The 20,359-nt window shown below is 37.0% G+C and overlaps 1 long non-coding RNA gene across 1 annotated transcript in view; it reads left to right on the forward strand.

The window, feature by feature from the left end:
* The window catches only part of LOC130559651 (uncharacterized), a 35,841-nt gene extending 22,192 nt beyond the window's left edge, over positions 1–13,649 (forward strand). The window contains exon 2 of the long non-coding RNA XR_008963593.1: positions 11,660–13,649. This is a non-coding gene — a long non-coding RNA (uncharacterized LOC130559651). The remainder of the gene's footprint in view (positions 1–11,659) is intronic.
* The last annotated feature ends 6,710 nt before the right edge of the window (positions 13,650–20,359 follow it).

Genomic DNA, 20,359 nt, shown 5'->3' on the forward strand with positions numbered 1-20,359 from the left:
GTGGTTTTGAATGCACAGATGGCACCAAGCAAAAGCATAGGATGTTTAAATGTCAGCCTAAAATACCATATCCTCCACAAAATATTGTACAGTGTCTGCCTAAATAAATCGTGACTTTTTCTTTTCTCTCTCTCTATCTCTCTCTCTCTCGTTTGGGTGAAAACCACAAGCCTTTTCAGTTTTGTTTTTCAGGCGTAATTTGGTTTATCGTTAAGTTCATCATCTTTGTGTTAAGACAAACATTCCAGGAACCTCCACCGAGCGTTATTCAGAAAGCCCGTCGCGAGTCCCGGCTCTGTGTTGGGTTCTGAAACACACGTGCGTCCACGTAACCTCACGGCTATCAGTTTACAGGCCATTCTTCTGGTTTATTCCTTTTATTGTTCGTGGTTTCAGTGTTGTGCACGTATTGTAACACAAATAACATTACATTGCAAACACATTTCTGCTTGTATCACATTTAATAAGACGATTTGATTTGTGAACTTTAGGTTTTAATGCTTGAACATTTGTCAGACATTTGTATGATTTAAAGCTTGCAATGCTTTTAATTCAAAATGTGCCTATTTTGTATGTTCCCTATTTGAATTCGAAGCTAAATTGTGCACAGTGTTGTATAACTAGAATTACATTGTGATTATAACTTAATTCACGAGATTTATATAGAAATTACCAATGACCCAGAATTAGTGGTGTTGAATACAGAATTTATGTTTTCTACAATACAATTATTACCTTGGGATAAATCATAATGCAGTTTGTTTACATTTGTTTGGGACTATTTTATTTCTGGACACAATGATTTTTAGAAGGACTTTGTCGATAAAAGCTATAAATGTGATGGCCATCTCTGATGCAAAAACAGGTTTGTTTGGAGATTCAGTTGTGTGTGTGTGTGTGTGTGTGTGTGTGTGTGTGGATGAATATCACAGCATTTATACCGTCTGACATATTTGTCATCAAGTCATCCGACATCATCTTTAAACTTCAAAAATCACCCTGGAGGTTTTGTGTGTATGTGAGTGTGTCGTGTTATGTGTGCGATCTGTGCGCGTGTATTGTTAAATGTGTGTGTGTGTGTGTGTTTACTCCCACCTGTGGTTGTGTGTGCTGTTTTGCTCAGACAGTAGGAGGTCTGCAGACGTTTTAACGGCAGTCTCATAAACGCTCCCACAAAAAGCAAAAAAGAAGAAAAAATACCCAGCTGCACAAGATGGACACTTCGGTGATTTCGTACATTTTGATGAAATTGTTTGTTCGTGTTTATGCATTTTTTTATTCGTGTCACGGTTGAGACTCTGTGTTTTCAATTTATTTGAAGACATCAAAAGTTTCCGTGTTTACATAATGACCATTCTTTCACCTGATGACCTTTATACAGTTAAATAAATCCTTCTGAGCCACAGAAAACGTTCCTTTTTGCTATTTGAAGCACACGTGATTATATCATGGAAATGATGTGTCGCGAGTTAGTTTGAGGCGTTATGATGCAGGTATTTCAGTCGACCTTTCAGACGGGTCAGACGTGAGTAATATTCAAGAATAATTCTGGATTTATTTCAAAACTGCAGTGGGCACACGAGATGTGTCGAGGGCTCGACTCTGTTGACTGTGAAAGTTTCAGTATTAATTGTCAGCGTGTGTAGGTGTAACTTGTTATCAGAAGTCGAAAAACACAGCGTGTGATTTTACTCAAACTATATGTATTAGAATTGTCATCGTTCGCCTTTCATTTCGCGCTTTCGCCGCGACTCATTTTTCAAGCGGTGTTTTAGTAAAAACTGTAGCTGCTGTGTTACATGTGGATGTAAACATGTGTATCAAAAGAATAGCATCCAAGCGCTTATCTGTGCATGGGATGTTTTTGTGCTGAATTAAAGCATTAAATTGTTTGTTTCATTCTATGAGAAAAAAAACTAAAGATCGAAAAGATTGAAAAGAATGTTTTTATGTTTATGAGGAAGATTTGAACACACATTTAGCTTTGCATGCATAGCAGTTCAATGTGAATTTCTGACAGCAGTCGGTCACATTCTGTTAGTCTGTTATATTTCTGTAAAAGTATTTTGTCTTTGTGCGATGGAGGACAGGAAAGACAGGGAGAGACTTCAGCGTTGTGCCCACGGCTCTCTCTCTGCTTAACCACGGACTCTCATCGAACACATCTCTGCTCTCTTCCACGCCTCAAATGACTAATTCTAATCGAGTCAGAAATGCAACGTAAACCGTGCGTTCGTGTCATCTTTACACCGTTGTCAGGTGTTTGTTTGAAATGTGGAATTTGACATTGTGTGGAAATTGAGATCCGGGTGAAAGATTTGGATGGTTTGGTTTGTCTTGCACATTTTAAACACACTGATATCCAGTTCAATTGTTTCTCAATTATTCCATTTCATTGGCTGTTGTAAAATGTTTTTTAGTAAGGTATGGCGTGTAACATTTAAAAAGCTAAACATCAGAAATTCTCTGGACATTTGCGAGCTTGCTCACATTCACATCCAAGTGATTGTTTTAGAATTAATGCGCAAACACATATTTGACATATTTGTCTTGTAGTTGTTTTTATATAAATAAATCTTCAAGTCATTTTGAAACTGATGGTTTGGGTGATATTATAAAGAGAGGGGAATTTGCCTGTTGAACATGTTCTCTCTCAACCCACTCAAGTTTCGAAGGAAAAATCTTTAACCTTTTCAGCGACAACAAATGCCTGTCAGAAAACACTGAGACATCGAGCTGTTTTTGAGGCCACGAATCATTTGTGATATTCATTTGTGTTATGACTCAGTTTTCAGTCTGAAACGCTGAAATAATTCTTTGGTGAAAAATCACTTCATGCAAGAGCCGTGAGACGTGTCAATTCAATGCTTACAATTCCAATTTAATTGCGCACTATTTCTCTTTCTGTTTTTGAGGTATGATTTATTTGTTGTTGCTGTAGTTCAGCTGAATCAATGCAACACATCAGTTCTTTGTGATCTGGTTTATCTTGTGCTGTGTGCATTACTGGAAGTCTATTTCATTCAGACTGACTTGCGAACTGTTTTTCTTGTCTGATTTTTAATGTAAGAAATCATTTTAATTCTACTAACAGTGAGTGACCCCGAGTTAATTTCCCCACATCACTTCATGTGTGTTATAAATATGTTTGATGCATGATTTTCTCATTTCACAGCCAAATATTTTTCAGGCTTTGGTGGGCTGTGACCTTTTCGTGCCCGCCGTTTTCAGAGTGAAATGTGGAGACTGGCAAAGTGAATAAATGACATTCGTGCGTTGTGTGTTTTGATGGTGAAGTGGCTGTAAACAGGCACGCAGATATTAGTCTGTCACTTCCTGTTTAAACAGTTTTGTTTACCATTGGAAGGTGCTATTTTTAACCTCGACACCAGCGGCCCTTCAAGTGCTTTCTTGCGTCCTATTTCTCGCCCTGTTGGTATATTTGTTGCTTTGAATAAAACAAGTCATTTCCCAAGCTGACTGATGAGCTTTGATCTCAGTTTGACATGAAATGTCACGGGTTCCCCATCAACTCTAAAGCTGTGTCTAAATAAGAATGATTTTCTATTGGCCCGTACGGACGCAGCGACGACAGACAATAGTTTGGCTGAATTTGGCTCTGGGAAACCGCGCAAGTACTCTCTCTGTTTGTCTGACTAACTCCTGTACTCTTTTGTGGTGACTTAATTCAGATATTTGAAGTTTAGTGTAAACTGACAAGCGTCCTTCATGAGAAATGCGTGTCATAACCTCCAGCCATCTGACTTATCCAAATGAGTAAGCGCACATTGTGATCGATATCTCGCAGGAACCTTTGCACATGAAGAAATTGTTTGCCTACTAGCCACCTACAGGACTGGCACTTCTGTAAAAACAGCCGTTTGAACACATGGAGTAGTCGCCCTGCGCCACCGTTTGCTCAACTGATGCTCATTTATTAAAAGAACATTTTTCACAACAAATAAAAATCTCTCACCCTTATAATTTCCTTTTTATTCAAACACAAACTAATCATTTTAATATTAAAATGCTGTTGTGTTTTTTTTAATGCAACTTAAAATGTAAAAGCACATTATTAAAGTGATACATACATTTGTTTTATATGCGTTCTGTTTCCACCTACATGGAAAAATACGGTTGTATACTTAACTATTTACTCTAGTAAACCGTAGTAAAATTTGTGTTTTTAAACCTTACCATACCATAGTACGTGCACTACATTATTTTCTACAGCTTATCAATTCACTATAGTTAATTCAACCGATTACTATAGTATATTACTACATTTTTATGTATACTACAGTATATACTTACACAGGTTAGAATTGTAAATATTGAAGTATACTACCGTGTTTTTATGTGGTCAGATGCTGATCAATTCTATTTTGTTAATACTCAGTAGTATGCATTAACAAAGTGTGGTAATCACTATAATTGACTACAGTATACTATGATTTACCATATCTTACTATAGTAAATTCAATTTTATACCAAACCTTACTATAGTAAATTCAATTTTATACCAAACCTTACTATAGTAAATTCAATTTTATACCAAACCTTACTATAGTAAATTCAATTTTATACCAAACCTTACTATAGTAAATTCAATTTTATACCAAACCTTACTATAGTAAATTCAATTTTGAAGTATGCTCCAGTGTTGGCTACAGTTTATCAGTTCACTAGATAGAATACTCTAGTATACATTAGTAATATGTAGTAATGTACTACAGTAAATGTATACTACAGCATTTTTTTCAGGTTGTCGGATGCTGATCAATTCTATTTTGTTAATACTCAGTAGTATGCATTAACCAAGTGTGGAAATCACTGTAATATACTACAATATACTGTGATTTACCATATCTTACTATAGTGAGTACATTTTTAAGTATGCTACAGTGTTGGCTACAGTTGATCTGTTCACTAGTTAGAATACTCTAGTATACATTAGTAAAATGTGGTGATGTACTATAGTATAACTTACTACAGTTCACTATAGTAATATTAAAGTATATCTACATGTGGTTGGATGCTGATTATCATCACTATGTTCCATCTGTGCTAAAATTCACCATATTACCAAACATTTAACAAAACATGTTACTTTATATATGAATGTATACCACAGTATTACCACAATGCAAACGTGTCCCACAACAAACCCGTCAGGACAGGAGAGAACTCCTCACGCCGCTCTTTCTTCATGGAATATTCACCAGTGTCGGCCTGTCACTGGCCGGAGAGTCTTGTTAATTGATAAGAGAGATGAATGTCACAGTTATTCTTTAAAGATCTTTAAAGTGTGTCAGACTGTAAGCGGAGATGTTTGAAGAAGCACTCAGTGAGTCTCTTTTTGTCACGTACATTGGCTTGCCCTTTCAATCATGAATTAGACATGAACTCCGTCTGCGTGGAGGAGCCTGAGATGACCTGATGTACACGTGTTGTGTAGGAGAGACGACGCGCTGCAAACCCCTTTGCTTCTGAAAGCACAAGTCTCGTCTATTTTCTCAGCAGTGCATTTACCACTGCGAAAACTCTTATCTCATCATTTATTCATGTCTTTCCAAACCTGTATGACTTTCTTTCTTCTGCAGAACACAAAAAAAGATATTCTGAAGAATGTGGGTAACCAAACAACATCGAACCCCATTGACTTCCTCTGTATGAACATAAAAGCACTGGGACATTTCTCAAAATATCTTCTTTTGTGTTCCACAAAAGAAAGCGTCACATACAGGTTTTGAACCACATGAGGGTGAATAAATGATGACAGAATGTTTCACGTCCTCTTAAATTTGCTTGATAAAATGTCTGTGGTAAGGCACTGAACATCTCGTTACACCCCCAAATAAACTCAAATAAATGAACAAACAAGAAAAAGCATATTTTGAATAAAGAAAGTACAGTCTGTGTTTTTTTTATATTAATGATAGTGATATTAATTCAGCAAGCACATTTAAGCATCATAATAGATTTTTTAATGTTTAGTCCATTGTGCCATAAGAAATTAAATTTATATGTTATATTCTGTTTACACCCACATGAAAAAACACTATTGTAAGGTTGGATCTTGTTACTTAGTTTTAGTCTATTTTGCGATCGGCTGCATTGAGTTCATATAGCCTATATATAGAGCCCATATTTTCCGTGATGCGTGACGCTCATGGATTTAATTAATTCAATTCATGGATTAACTGTTTTCACTGTTTGAGAAAAACTATCGTCACTGAACTACACACACGGAAACTCAAGTGTCTATTGTGGGACGTCAAAATAAAACACAGGTTAACCTAAACGCTCGAATGAAAAAATACTGTAGTGTTCTATAGTATTTGAATTGAATTTAAACCGATAAACTGTAGTATACTTCAATATTTACTATAGTAAGGTTCAAAAACACTATATTATCTAGGAATTTTCCTGCAGTTTCCTATAGGCCTAGTAAATACTATAGTATACTACAGTATTTTTATGGACTAGTTACTATACTATTGTATAGTAAAAATGGACAACACAGAACAATAAAAAAATGGGTAAACTAAAAATTGTATGCCCGTAATTGATCCATTTGTATATAACAGTAAAAGAAACGTTAAACCTCTGTACAGCCCTTTATTTCAATTCAGATCATGGATCGAGATTCTTTGTTGTGAAGATCGTGATATGCTTTTTTGGGAGATCACGAAGCCCTACTATAGCATACATTTAAAATGTAGTGATATACTATATAATTTACTTATACAGGCTACTGTTGTAAATAGTTTTTAGCTGCTTATCAATTCATTATTGTTAATACTCCAGAAGACAGTACAGTAGTATTAGGGATGTCACGATATCAAAATCTCACTGTACAAAAATACCTCGGTGTATCGTCCAAGGTACGGTATTTATTTCGGTAGGTGACTTGGAAACATGCCATAAGAACCACTTTTCTTTATCCTCTCATCATAACTGTTGCTTAGAGGTATGAGATGGGTCAAAAGACCTAAAAATACCTGTCGTAAAATAAAATAATTGCACCAGATGGACCTTGCTAAAGGTAACATCGATTCTTTTTTCTAACATTCTTTATGTTAGGCCCGGAAGACCTATCGTTTCATACAGCCATGTGACCACGATAATATTGTGACCATTTTGCTATTGCGATAACACGATATCCATAATATTGTTACATCCCTAAGTAGTATACATTAACAAACTGTGGAAATCACTGTAATCTACTACAGAATACTAGTACGCATACATCCTACATTTTACCACAATGTACCGTATTAAATCAAAATCAAATGATACTACAGTGTTTACTACAGTTTATCAAATCACTGTAGAAATGAAGAAACAAAATGTATGTATTATATAAATAATAGTTTTTGGAGTTCTGAATATTGTTTTTTGTTTTCGGTCTGGTTGGACGTGTACATTGTCTCTATGTGGGCTCACAAACGCACACTTTCTGTGTGTGTGTGTGTGTAGTGTTAGGTTTCACATCTCTCTCTTTCTCTCTCTACTAAACTACTAGTTAACTACATTTTTTTTTTAAACATTGGAACTAATTCAATCAACGTGCGAAAATTGCATTTATAGCAATGCTTATAAAGGAAATTGGGCTTACTTTAAATGTGACTTAGGACGTTTTCACACATAAGGGTTTGTTTCGGAACCTGGTGCGTTTTCTCTCTTGGTTCGGTTCGTTTAGGCATATGTGAACACGGCAGTCGCGCTAGGATCCGCCCCAAAACAATCGCTCCGAGACCGCCTAAACAAGGTGGTCTCGACCCGATTGCAAACGAACTCTGGAGCGGTTCGGTAGACGTGTGAAAGCCATCCGACCCAACGGACCAACGAACCAGACTGTATCACAATGTATGATGGGTAATTATGTAAAGTTGCGTGACGCAAAAGGGATTGTTTTGCTAATGGCTCCCTGTAACAATGTTCAAAGTAAGGAAGGAAGGAGGCGGGAACCGGCAAACGTTAAATCAAACTTTTAATAAAATAAACAAACAACAAAACGAAAGTAAAGTGCCGACAGCTCCCTCACAGTCGACTGCCGGTGTTCTGCCAATTTATGCTACCCATAAATTTGTGCTACCCTCGTGTTGTGATTGGGTTGGGGGAGGGGTTATTTAGGTGTAAGGGTTGGGTTGGGGGAGGGGTTAGTCCTGTTTTGTATGGAGGTAGCAAAATTTGATAGGGATGCATAAATTGGCAGAACACCGGCCACACAAACACAATAAAACATAACGTAAAATCCAGGCCTGGTTCTCTCTCGTCCTTCTCCTCCTTTTATGCTTCCCGAGCTCCGCCATGAGAGACGCCAGACCGGTGCAACGCGCAGCTGACGCTCATTATCACTCGCGTTACTGGCCGGAAAATAAACAGATGCACTCTGACCAATCGAAGGAGAGTTTACTCGCACGTGACTTTTATTAGCAAAGTTTGGTCTGTTTGGAAATATTGCCTTGTGAATGCGAACCGAACTCAAATTAATTTCAATATTGTAGCGATTTAAACCCCGGTTTCGGAACAAAGCAATCGATCCACAGGTGTGAAAATGCCCTTAAACGGCCAGTATGGCGGCAATGTTTTTGTGTCGGTGAATCATTCAACCAACTCGTTCAAAACCTCTGATTCATTCAAGAACGAAGCAAGTGTCTTGATGAATGACTCACTGAATCGTTATCTCGTCCGAGTCGTTCAAAACACGGATTCATTTAGGAGAGAAACACCGCAAAAAGACATATGAAAGTGTTCAAATGAACGTTAATGCGCATATGCAACATTAGTTACTGCACAACGATACGACCGTTTAAAAAACAGAGCGGCGTCGCGGGAATTTTGAAGCTTTAGCATCGCGATGTTAGCACCGGTACACCGCTTTTTAAACATTTCTATACATTTCCTTATGTTTAGAGAAAAGTAAATGAAACAAATGAAACGAACCCATTCTTGACAATTCAGTATGAAGTGTTTAAAATCAATATCTAGATAATTTGGTCTTGGAAAAAATAAGTTAGAAATGTTTGCATTTAAGTCAAGTCGGTCAATAGCAAGTGGCAGGTCTGAGCACAGTTTGAGACAGTTGAGATAACTCACACGAGTGTTTTTCAAAGTAGAATAATCTGACTAACGGGACCGTGACTGCAGTTATTCTCGGTTTAATCTCATTGCTGTCTAAGAGACACAAATGATCTATTTTTCTTTTCCAGATGGCTTTCATATGAACGTTTCATTATTTGCACAGCATGTACTGTAGATGTCCTGTGAAATCTGTCACGTGTTACACGTTTCTCAACCATTAGACTATAAAGCGTTCTGGTATCAATGAGGGGATTGACAGAAGACCCTGTGGTTTAGGTGGAGAGGTAGACGACCGGCGTGTAGCTGTACAGAATGCAAATGTAGGAATGTGTGGGTACATGTGTATTTGTTTTTGACAAGATTTTCTAGCACAGGTCGCACCGCTGATTTTCATTTGAATGGCGCTGAACACCGCAACACTTCGTTTGTTTTCGGCACATTGGTTATTCTTGAAAAATGTCTGATGTGATTTTTGAATAACGGTTTAATGCAAATGTGATCAGACTGCGTTTGTGATGTATTTGTGATTTTGATCTCTTTAACATCTCAGTTCTTCTGAAAAGCAGTGAGATTAAATGGAAAGCAAACATTTTTATGTTGACTTTGGTTTTCGGTTTCTCAGATAAAGACTCTCTGACATAAATAAAACTTGAGTAAACTCGTATGTTTTTCTTTAAGACAGTTTTGTTTTAACAATGTCTCAAACTGTGCTGAGGTTTAGTGAGATGTAATAATAAAGTCTTGAATAAAAATGAGTGGTCTCAATATCAAGCTCCTTTTGGGTGGTACACATACTGGCAACTAAACTTCTGAACAACTTTTTTTTCACCTCATCACTTGATTCACAATGAATGTTTTGTGCATTGAATTTTTTTATGTAAATTGTTTTAACACATCGCTATTTCTGTCCATGCTTTCATGACGCACCATGTTTAAAGGGAACCCGGTGTATAGAGAGATGTATGGCTTAATGCGTTGTAATAGCCTTACACTACTAGCATTTGTCGTTAGAAACACATCAAATATTTTCAGTTCTTAAAAAAACCCTAAATGTAATACTCATTTTAACCTAAGGAGGCCGCCATGTTCTTTTTCGATGACGTAAACTGGTTGCACGCACAGCTAGGCAGCCAAACTAAACACCGACACACTAATCAGTTCTTCAGTAAATATAAGGTTCTGTAGGATAATATATATATATATATATATATCTATGTGTGTGTAACAATGTTCACAGCAAGGAAGGAGGAGGGAACCGGCGAACGTTGAACAACAAAACTTTAATAAAATAAACAAACAACAAAACGAAAGTAACATGCCGGCAGCTCGCTCACGGTCGACTGCCGGTCACACATAATAAAACATAACGTAAAGTCCAGTCCTGGTTCTCTCTCGTCCTTTACTGTTGTCGCTCCTCCTTTTATATCATGCTAAAGGAAGAAAGAAAGAAAATAAAGACGCTATTTGGTGTATTTTCCATTTTTCCTATATTTTAATATTGTTTGTCAGAAACAACACAAACATGCATCTTAATAACCAAAATCATTTCGAATTTATCATATACACGATGTTTTAGCCATTATACAATGCATTTTATCCAGATTTTGACTTTTAGCCTAACGCTATCGTCTTCTCTCCCTCGGTCATTAGCTGACGGGGGCTAATATTCACGTGTGCTCTAATACAGAATAAATAACCAAACCGCAAGCATTATTATTGTGTTGATCAGTATATTCTCATAATGTATAAAGTATACGATGCTGATGTCTTAAATGTCTCAAAGGCGGTAGTTTAAAGCTATGATTTAACGCACGCTCACCTTGAACAGACGTCTAATACTGAACGCGTTCTTCTTTTATGGCGGGCATGCCGTCTTGTGTCAAGAGGACATACTGCCACCTACTGTCCCTGTGTGTTTGTATATCTGATCTTATGTTTTACGTGTCATATTTTACTGTTATATATGGAAAACGTGTGTGCTTCGCTGTTGCGAAAGAGAACAGGTTTAGGTCGCAAGCACTTGACATCACGGATTCTGGCGGCCTCCAAGTAAAAATATTTTTTCAAAGTTTATGAATACTGTGACAGTTACACTGTTTTTTTATTTCACAATTATAAAGTCAATGCCATCGTTCATATATTAAGCCATACATCGCTCTATACCCAGGGATCCTTTTTAAGGATATCGTGTAGCTTCAACATGCACACATCTAAATCCATCTCAATGCGTAAATGATCACATTTGTAAAATCCTCAGTCAGGTTATTAGACCTTCAAAGCGAACAAGAGCGAATCTAAAACAAGAACACTTGAGTCGGCTCTGGTGTAATGAAGTCGGGCCGTCACGCTCTGGAAACAAAGAGATTTCTCTCTGGTTGTATGAGGGGGTGGAAGCAGACGAGCGGGGCTGTTGAGGGCACGGCCTCGGGCTCTGAAACCTCAGACCTGCTATTAGTTGCATGTGTGCAGAGCGCTGCGTAACGCATCCAGACTCTCTCTCCTCGTAATACCTGCCGTTCTGAAAGCTCCTTGAGCCCCATTAACTCAAGTTTGTGTCCCGTGTGTGCAGGTCACCCTGGATGAGACCCTACACGATGACTCCCGTTCCCGCAGAATGACATCTGGCGTGGAGATTGATGCGGCGCGTGATGTCCGTGAGCTGGAAGTTTTTATGCTGCCTCCTCATGAGAAGTGACGACTTTAGACTGTGGGTGGAAAAATATGGACAAGGACTTTTGAGCAGTAGTGAATGATGGGTTGTTGTGACGTGTTTAAATGCTTTGTATCGAATCTTCACCTGTCACGTAGGGCTGGGGGATGTACGTGTTCAATTTGATATCTCGATTTCTTTAAAACGTTTGACAATGAATTACATATGTGAAGAGTTTGTTTCCAAAACGAGATAACTCCGTTTTTAAATTTGTTCAAAAAGCATGTGTTTTTATTATGTTATCATGTTTTCATTGTGTTCAAAAGCTGTGTATTTGCTTATGGCTTAAATCAAAACAAACCATCTGTTGTTTGGTTGATATTAATTGGAATGCACAATAAAAAAACATGAGTTTTGAAAAATCTTAAAAACGGAGTTATCTCTTTTTGGAAACAAACTCCTCATGTGACCCAGTTTGTGAAAACCACGCTGAAGTACCATACACTAGTTTTGAGATTAAGAGCATCAATTTGTGAGCATTAATTTCACCATGTTTTCCATTTTTAAACATGACCTTACTCGGTCAATAGGCTATTAAAGATATCAAGATTATAGACGGTTTCATCGGACGCACGTGTCTGGCACGAAGTTAAAGGCACAGTTCACCCAAAAATAAAAATTCTGTCATCATTTACTCACCCTAAGGTTGTTTCAAACCTCCTACTTTCTTACAAAGAAAGATATTTGTAATAATGTTAGCAATTTTCAGTTCTGTGACATCATCCACTACCATAGTAGGATTTTTTATTATTATTATGTTTTGTTGTTCTGTTGAACACAAAGTGAGATATTTTGAAGAATTTAGGAACACAAACCGTTCTGGGGCATCTTTAATTTTTCCTACTATGGCAGTCAATGATGTCACAGAACATTCTTCCAAATATCCTTCTCTGTGTTTATCAGAACAAAGTAATTTATACAGATATGAAATGACATGAGGCTGAGCAAATGATGACAGAATGTTCATTTTTGGGTGAACTATCACCTTAACTTCCGCTCTGTGTTTGTTGATCGGTCTGGTGGGACTAATAATATAACTTCAATGTTTTGTTGAATTTTATCGTGTATTCATTTGATTAAATAAACTTTTCTACTCTTCTTCTAAAATGATTGTTTTGATCAGGCTCTGGTGTTTATATCAAACTGTATTTCACTTTAAGTTTAATGGCAAAGAGGACATATTCTTTGCTGTTAAAGTGAAATCACTAAACCTAAACATATAAGAGTCACTAAACGGCACGTAAGAGGCTTTTGCATCTAAACTCTTCAAATGTACACCAAGTAATCATGTTATTTTGTTGTAATTGAAACCGAACGTTAAATAAGTGAAATTGCTTATTGGTGCTATATTTTTGACCACATTTATCTTAATTTTCAGCGGTATTCAATATGCTGTAATTTCATATTTTCCGCACAATTCTTAATAATATTTCATATTCACTATACTGTAGATCACCCAGCCCTGCTAGCACTTTTCATTGTTGGGCTTATAGTTGCCACATTGCTATTGTAAACATGCAACAGTTTCCTATTATTATTATTATCAATGCTTTTCATTGTTGATTGAATATTGAACATTAATTTATGAAATCAATGATTCACTTGAAGCCGTGCATTGCCATTGATTTTACTGTGGTAAAGTAGATATCGGGTGCTTTTTGTTTTGTGTAGTGCCAAAGAAAAACACCTGACACCCCCAATGGAAACACACAGCGCCAATGTGGTGCTCAAATAGTCATTGTCTAAGCATCTTTGGGTTTGTAAAGGCAAACAGCAGGCCAGCTGTACCCGAGCATCAGTATTGCTGAACGCTTATCATTGGCAATAAATGTTTCTCTGAAAAACATCATCCGTTTGACATTTGTCTGTTTCTGTGGTCAGACTTGTGACTGTTTGTTTTAACGGCGTGTTTACGTTGATCTGTCCTCCTACGATGCGTCTGCCAGTCGTGAACAGAGTGGTTGATCTGTGGTTACTTCATTCCCAGTGTGTGTGTGTGTGTGTGTGTGTGAGGACACGTGAGGTTCTTAAATGTCACTCACACACGGCATGAGATGTGTTGACATAAAAACTCAACATCGAACATTTACATGGCATCATGTATCAAATTAGATGGAGTGTACTTCCATTTCTCGGTGTGTGCATGTACATCAATTCTTTATGATATAGGCTTTCGTTTATAGACATTTTGTTTTGTCTTTATTATATTATATATAAATACAATTCAAGAATTATTTATCTATGCAGAATGCATTGAAGTTATTAAAAATGAATCTTAAATAATTGTTTTCACATTATATAACAATCACTGAATTTATAACCCGTGTAAGTGTAATTGCAAAATGTTTCAGGTTCATTTTTAATTTGTGAATGCAGAATTTACATGATCGCGCATAAGTTCTGTATAAGTTAAGTATGTGCATTTATTAAGCAGACACATTGATCCAAAGTAACGATCTCATTGCACATCTCTGCTGTAAATGCGAGTGTTGAGTTTGGAGAATGCAGATTTGCAGAGAGATGTTGCATTCACATATTCCATTAATAACACTCACGGGCGTGGGTTAAACTGAGCGGTTGAATCGTGCGTTTCGCATGTCTGTTTAAAGTCAGAAACAGAGTGTTGGGTCATTTAAGTTCACCAGAATATTTGTGATGATAAGTAGCGATTTCACAGTGAGTCACTGTTGGTTAAATAAGTAAACTTGCGTAAGATTGAGTGCCTTTCATTGTGTCTTTATCAATGGTTTTTAAAAGAAAAAAATATATAATTATATTCATCTGTGCAGGTGTAGAAAAAAAGCAAATGTAGATGATCTCTTTCATCATAATTTTTGAGGATTATCTCTTTCATCATAATTTTTGAATCTGTGAAGTGCTGGAAGTCTTGTTTAGTTCAGTTTTCATGCATTTTTTTTATCAATATTAAAAAACTATAATGTGAATGATTTTTAGTTTAAAACCTAACTTTAACTTTCTCTCTTGAAAAGGTTTTAAGGTGTCATAAATTATTCAGTACGTTAAAAAAACATTTTTTCCCCAAGTTTTTTTTTTTGTGATCTGATGAATTTAATTAAAAAAGCAAATAATACTTTGCCTATCGAAAATGATAACATTACATGTTTTTTTAGGTTGCTTCATGTTGTCATAATATCTCAGTATCCTATAGTATAGCTGATGTTGACATTTCAAATAAATGTCAAAACACTGATGTTGTTAAATGATAAGAAGTTTGTTGGTCGGGCAGAACAGATGTGCAGAAAGCTGAAGGGTTCAGCTCGGGTCACTTTAGGTCAAAGGTTTGGGTCCGTGCCAGGATCCTGACCTACTAACTTGATTGGGGTCACATGATGCTGGGTATATGTGACTGTTTATCTAAAGCTCCGAGTGCTGCAGGTGCCACTCAACATCAGCAAACGCACAACTCATCCGACATTAACATGTTATAATTTAAAGTGTTATTCATGCCTGATTATAATTTTCTCAACGCATTTGCCACAAATCAGGCCTTCATGCTGAATTCTTCTTCATCAGCAAATGTTTTTAAAAGAGAAATCCTTCTAATAAAAAATAGGCCCCGAAATATACAGTAGTTGCCATAAGTGAGGTTCAGGAGGCATTTTTGCATAATATCTGCATAGTATTTGCATTTGCATGATATATTGCATAATCTATGCCCCTCAGGCATTCAGTTAAACCATCAAAATATGAGGTGTATGGCACAAAATGGAGAACCACTAAACTTTGTTTTTTCAACATTTTAAACACAGCAAATTGGGAATTATGGGTTTTATATTACTTTTTACTTTATATTATTTTAATATAGTCATAATCTGTTATTCTAAGAACAAATGCATACATTATGTTTGGCAAACCTTAGCTAAGCTTCGATTTACACTCCAAACAAAACTACACAACAAACACGCACTAATATAATATAAACATATAACCTAAATTATATGTTTAATTAAACATTTTTTTCAGTGTACATGTGCTTTTATCCAAAGTGATTTGTAATTGAAGCAATCCATTTCACAGCGTGTGCATTGGTGCCATTCGAACCCACAACCTTTGCATCTGTCACGCTCAGCTTTATCAGTTAGGTACAGAAATGAGTCGGAGAGGACTTTGTAGATTGATATCAGCGCTGTCTTCAGCATGATATTAATGCATTTCACACAAATAACTGTGCTCATGTAAACCATTGTTCTGTATGTCAGAAATCATGTTTAAATTGTATTAGTGGGTACGAGGGAGTGATGATGATTATTTGAGTTGGAGGAGGAAATGAGTGAATGTGTAAGACACAAACATCCTGTGGGCAGCCCTGCGTCTGCACTTTATTTCTGCCGGTGTTTTGTTGAGATGCTCTTAATATCCTCACGTCCAGGTGCACGACAGATTTTTGCATTGAGAGGCAGAAATCACACAGCTGTGACATTATTCCTGAAGGTCGAGGCTGCTCTTTCTGACACGCAGCTCCATTTTTGTGATAGGAAAAGCGCACAGTTTATTGTTGTCTTTTATAGTACTGGCTAACATTTATAGTGCTTTTATTTAACACTCGCATGTGAAATTTGACATGAAACTTGAATAAAATTATGAAATAAGGAAGTTGCTCTTTTTTTAGGCGCATGGGTAAAAGGCATCTCTCGTGGGCAAAATTTGCAACGTATTTGAAAATTCCAATGAAGCCCCTGAAAATGACTGTCATGTGTTAGCAAAAGCTATATTTAAGATGTAGAATCTTCTCTCTATGACGCTGTTTACAGGAAGTTGACCTTTCCATCAGTGACAGTGCTGTGACACGCTATTTTTATGGTTTAAAGTAACGTTCTGTTGCTTTAATATTTGTACTTAATGCTTGCACTTTACAAACCTGTAAAAATGATATAACCTAAAATTTTTGTTTGTTGAGAAATAATGAGTTATAGGTTATACCCAAAATCACAGACGAGATCTTTTTATTTCTTTCTGCTTTTATTTCCCCGAAAAGCCACATAATGCTAAGTTTACCGTAACTCATAAACAACTGAGAACTTTATCAAATCTCCCGAGCTTTAAAAACAACAACATTTGAGCGAGAACATTTTCCCCTGGATAGCCTAAATTCGTGTTTGAACTAAGACAACGGGTTTAAATATTTCTGTTTTTATAGTGGAATCTGATGATTGAATGAAATTGTATATTTGTTATAGATGGATTAGGGCTGACTAATGATTCATCGCGATTAATCGAATCCATAATAAAAGTTTGTGTTTACGTAATATATGCCTGTATACTGTGCATATTAATTTTGTATTTATAAACACAAAAACATACACACATGTATACATATTAAGAAAATATTTAGATGTATTTATTTATACTTAAAAAATAATATTAAAAAAAAAATATTTTTCTGAAATGCATGCATGTTTGTATTTATAAATTCAAAAGGAATATTCACAGTACACAGACATATATTATGTAAATGCAAACTTTTATTATGGATGCGATTAATCATTTCACAGCCCTAATATGGATATATAAAGAGAAGGAAAAGGAATCTTTAAGCTCCTGTTGACCACGGCCACACCCTAATGTGACTCAGCTCAAAATACGGGAAGTTGACACATTATATGAGGTTTGCTTGCTAACTGTTCCCTTTTTTTAACACGCTGTAGTAAATCTTTTCGGAAACACCTTTGCTTAAATGTTCTGGTCACACCATCCCACAAACGCAAGTCAAGCAAACACAATGTCAGTGAGATGACCTTCGTTATATCTTCCTCCTCTCCAGAGAGAAGACGAGACTCATGACAGGGCTTGACAGAGATGTCGGAGCCAAAGCGCCCGTGATACAGATATGATGGATATCTGTTTACAGACACAAAGGATTGAGGTGACTCAGGGCAGTCCGGGACGGATCTTTCTCTCTTTTGACAGGGGCTGAAAGTCACCCATCGGCGCCTTTAGCTGTCAGAACAACCAGCGGCCGTGTTTAAGTTCCTTTCGGAAGATTTTAGTGCTCAGAACTTGAGCTTTTGTTGCTCAGGAGTTCTCCGTTGTGTTTCATTTCATCCGTTTAGTCTCAGATGTTCCTGAAATTGTTTAGGAGAAATAAAACCGAAACAAACGAGAGTGTAGTTGTTGAAACGCGTGAAGAGTCTGGAGGTGTGAAATGAATGTAGATTGTCGAGGTCAAATAATCTGGATTTGGGGAAATTTGATGAGAAACGTTTGAGTTGACATCGAGATCTTCAATCATATTGACTTTTGATCGCAGACGAGACCAATCTGAGCTCAGTTTGACACACTGTTGACATCTCTTCTCAAACTCTCATGACGCACACGTTTGTGAGAAATGTGTATTAATGTGTACACCTTAATGTGTATTTTGGATATGTCCTTTCCATTAGAGCAAAAGAAGACATGAAAGCAAAATAGACCAACATCTCAAACTTGAACTTAAACAATAACTGGAGAAGTTTGATGTCAGACACCTCATCTAATAGCGATCCATTTTATATGTTGTGTATGCGCTGATAGAGCTAAGCAGCCCTTCCTCAAATGTGAAACAAAGTTCTTGTCACCATCAGTGTGTGTGTGCGTGGTACAGTAAGTGTAATTATAACAACAACAATAATAATATTATTAATTAAGTGTGAGGGATTTCAAAAGTTGTTTTAATATATTTAACATTTTCTTTGGAAAAAATTCAAACAAATATGAGAAGTGCCCGTTTTTCCACTTGAGCCCCTGCCCCTCAAAATGTCTGTGCACGGACAACGTTTGTAAATATTTGAAAATGGCCAACGTTGGTCAGGTTGTGAATTTATTCAAACATTTCTGGAATTCAAATGTTTTTCATAGGACACTTTGAATGATACAATCTGATCTATTTGACGAGGTGGCTGATTCGGATGAATTTCTACGTACCGAAACGTACGATCACTGGAAAGAAGCAACACTGAAGCCCCGCCCCTAAACCTAAGATCGTACTAAAATGCACAAACGAGATCGTACGAATTAATTCGAATCATTCAACCGTCGTAAATCGTTACATTTTTGGGGTGAGTGAAGAAAATATGCTGTGATGTCCTGAAAATAAATTTCAGATATAAAAATATATAAATGACAAAAATGGTTGTATAATAAATCATTTTCTGACACTCTTCCTGTGGTCTCACTCCATTTCGCCTGTGAAGTAGAATACAAGCGGAGAGGTATTTATGTCGGTTTAAAACCTTGTTTACGTGTCGTGTTTGATGTTGTGGCACAGGTGGACTTGTGTGTTTGTGTTTCCTAATCCTCCACTTAAACGGTCTGTTACGGATCGTACCTGACAAAGGGATATTAGCATTGGCACATACGGTTATAATCACCCAGAACACAATGACATCTCTTTGTGAGACTGCGGTGCGCTCATTATCTCCAGACGGCAGTCTGTCTTTTGTTTATTGGTGTGTAGTTATGACACTGACAGAGACGTTTGTGTGTCTGTGTCCTGCTGACCTGTGTGTGCGTGTGTGCCCTCGCAGGGACCCGCCCTGACACGTCCATCTCCGGCACCCTCGTATACCCCGCTGGTCTTTGTCCGGCAGTGCGTAAACAAAGGGTGAACCAGATGCCGAGATCAGACGGAACGGCGTCACATGTGTGCAGATGCATTAGCCTGCTGATATTAGGGATTGTTTAACTTCTTACCAAATGTCACCCTGTTGTCCAAACGTGATGGAATCAAAAAATGTTTTTTGTGGCTTTTAAATGTTAAGACTTACTATAACGTGCTACTGTATAAAAAAGTAGCATTTAGAAGATTAAAGCATTTGAAACTTTTATGATGTCATTCTGCACTTTTCATCAGACTCCAGACTGAAGTGAACTGAACACTATTTGAAAAGGGGGAGGAGCCATTCATTATGTCCTGTTGTAACTTCCTGTTCGTTCCAGTGGGAATTACACATCCAACAAAGATTCTTTTCAAGTTGCTTCAGTGGGTCTTTCATTTTTTCTACAGGTCATGGATGGGATTAAATGGAGAGCACATGCAGAGATTTGTAATCTGACGTTTTCTAAAGATTTTCAACTGTTCTGTTGTAAATATGTTGGTGTTTTTAACACATCAACATTTCCCAAGACCACATCATCTACGCTTTGAATCTATAGTCTTTCCCTCAGGATTGTTTTCAGGACACAAATGAATGTTTAAAACCAGTATGGCTAAACTCCATTTGGTCGCTATTAAGTGCTGGAATTCGAAATCAATTCTTAACAGTTCCTTCAACTATGTCCCTTTCAAACCTGATGGCACTTATATTGTAAATACCCTTAAAACCAGAGGAGAGTCCCTAACATTCAGTATATCACTTTCATCTGACTGCCTGATTCTCAGTAATGTTCCACGACCAGCGACGATGTTGATCCGCGATCATGTCCGGCACGTGATTTGATTTGACACATGATGTCGGTGATGTCTCGTGAAGGTTCGTCCAGACTCAGAATGTGAGACGTGAGGAGTCGCAAGTGAACGGCCGGTCGTGGATGAAGAGGTTTGTGATGCAGGTTATTTTGTTG

Source organism: Triplophysa rosa, linkage group LG9, assembly GCF_024868665.1.
Source record: "Triplophysa rosa linkage group LG9, Trosa_1v2, whole genome shotgun sequence".
Lineage (NCBI taxonomy): Eukaryota > Metazoa > Chordata > Actinopteri > Cypriniformes > Nemacheilidae > Triplophysa > Triplophysa rosa.